Raw genomic sequence first — 2,823 nt, 5'->3', positions numbered from 1 at the left:
CATCCCTCTTGAGGTCTTTATTACCAAGTCCTTGTTTAGACCTTTAATAAACGAATCCGCTAAATTTTCATAAGACCTCACATAACTTATAGTGACTATACCATCACTAACTCTTTGTCTTACAATGCTATGTCAAAGTCCAATATATCGACTCTTTCCATTGTATGCTTGATTATGTGCCTTTGATACAGTTGCTTCATTGTCACAATGTATCAAGATTGGTGCCATTGGTTTAAGCCACAACGAAATTTCATAGAGTAAATCTCTCAACCATTCCGCTTCTTGGGTGGCAGATGCTAAAGCTATAAATTCAGCAGCCATAGTGGAGTCCACTTGATAAGATTGTTTCTTAAAACCCCAAGAAACAGCACCCCCACCAATTGTAAAAATCCAACCAATCATAGATGTATGATCCGTTCTATTTGAATTTCAACTAGCATTTGTATACCCTTATAAAACTGAAGGAAAACCTAAATAACAAATGCCATAATTCTTTGTACTCTTTAAGTATCTTAGAACTCTATGAATAGCATACCAACGTTTTTAACTTGGATTACTTGTAAATCGACTTAGCATCCCAACCACAAAACCAATATCTAGCATTGTACAAACCATGGCATACATTAGGCATCCAATCACCTTTGCATATTCAATTTGTGTTATTGGCTTATCTTTATTGGGTATTAGCTTTTGATTAGAATCATAAGGCGTAGTCATTGGCATACAATTTGATTTACCATACTTCATTACAATCTTTTCAATGTAATGAGATTGAGACACTGTTAGGCCATTATTGTCTCTCATTATTCTTATACCAAGAATAACATCCGCCATAACCATATATTACATGTCAAAATTCTGTGACAAGAATTTTTTTTTTGTGTTCTCCACTTGTTCTACATCAATTCCAAAGATTAACATGTCATCTACATATAAACAAATGATGACACCTCTACCATTATGGAACTTACTATAGACACATTTATCAGATTGACTAATTTTATAACCGTTAGCTAGCACAACTTCATCAAACTTTTGATGTCATTGTTTAGGTGCTTATTTTAATCCATACAAAAACTTTACAAGCTTACATACTTTCCTTTCTTAACCAGGAAAAACAAATCTTTCAAAGGTTCCATATACACCTCTTCATCTAACTCACCATTTAGGAATGCAGTTTTAACATCCATCTGGTGAATTACCATCTTATGTATAGATGCAAGTGCTATTAGCACTCTAATTGTAGCTATTCTTGCTACCAATGCATATGTATCAAAATAATCAACACCTTCCTTTTGTTTAAAGCCTTTTGCCACTAGGCTTGTTTTAAACTTTTCTACGATTCCATCAACTTTCATTTTCTTTTTGAAAATCCACTTAGAACCTATTAGCTTGGAACCTGGTAGAAGATCTACCAATTTCCACTTTTTATTTCCCATTATCAAGTCCATCTTATCTTGTATTACTTCTCTCCAAAATGAAGCATCTCGAGACTTCATTGCCTCCTCATAAGTTTGAGGATCACCTTCACCTTCTACATTAAAGTAGTAAGGTAAGTATTCACATGTTTCTTCCCTTGTACCTTCTACTAAGTACATGAGGAAATCAAATCCATATGTCTTTTCTACTTTAATTCTTTTACTTTTTGGAAACTCAATAGTTTTCTTGTCATTTTCTGAAAGTTTATTACCTTTTGTTACTAGTTCTTTAGGTCTTGGAATTGAATTGAACCTTGTTTCATCAAAGCGTCTCTTGATTCTATGACTGTATTAATGGAATATGAATCATTGGGCTTTATCACCATGAAACAATATGCTTTACTGTGTTCAGCATATCCTATAAATATACATTCAATTCCTCTTTCACCCAATTTCCTTTTCTGTGGTTCTGGAACTCTTACTATGGCTCGGCATCCCCAAACTCTTAAATAATTAAGGTTTGGCTTTCTTCCTTTCCATAGCTCATAAAGAGTAGTTTTGCTTCTTTTGTTTGGGATTCTATTAAGTATATGGCAAGCCGTTAATAAGGCTTCGCCAAGAATCTTTTTCCCAAACCTGAATTAAAAAGCAAAGAATTGACCATTTTCGTAAAAACTCGATTCTTACGTTCCGCTACACCATTTTGTTCTGGTGTATATAGAGCGATAATCTCATGAATAATACCAGTGGACTCAAAATACTTGGGATTATAATATTCATCTCCTCTATCACTTCATAAACATTTGATAAGCAATTCACAATACAATTCAATTTTTTTTTATAAATTCTACATTTCTCCATTGTTTCATCTTTAGTATGCAATAAGTAAACATAACAATATCTAGAAAAGTCATCTATAAATGTTACAAAGTATTTCGTTCCACCAATAGAAAGAGTACTATGCATGTCACAAACATCAAAATGTATTAATGCAAGTAATTTGAAGTTGCTTTCTACCTTAGGAAATGAGCTTCTTGTGATTTTAGTAACCATGCATGTCTTGCACATATCATTATTTACTTCAATGTTGGGTATTAATTCTGATTTAGCCATATCATGCATTCTTTTATAATGAACATGACCTAATATATTATACCATAAATTAGACATAATTGATTTACTATCGTGAACATTAAACGAGGCATCAATATAAGTAGAACTAGTAATATTCTTATTAATATTAAGTTTGAACATGTTTTCACAAAAATATCCACTTCCCACAAAATGTCCACCTTTTGTAAAGATGAATTGATCTACTTCAAATACTAATTTAAAGCCATACTTATTCAACAAACCACTTGACACAAGATTCTTTCTTACTTTCGGTACATAATAAGCATTGTTT

Source organism: Theobroma cacao, chromosome 1 (genome assembly GCF_053813885.1).
Source record: "Theobroma cacao isolate CCN51 chromosome 1, ASM5381388v1, whole genome shotgun sequence".
NCBI classification, from domain to species: Eukaryota; Viridiplantae; Streptophyta; class Magnoliopsida; order Malvales; family Malvaceae; genus Theobroma; species Theobroma cacao.
Note: the sequence above shows the minus strand (reverse complement) of the source record.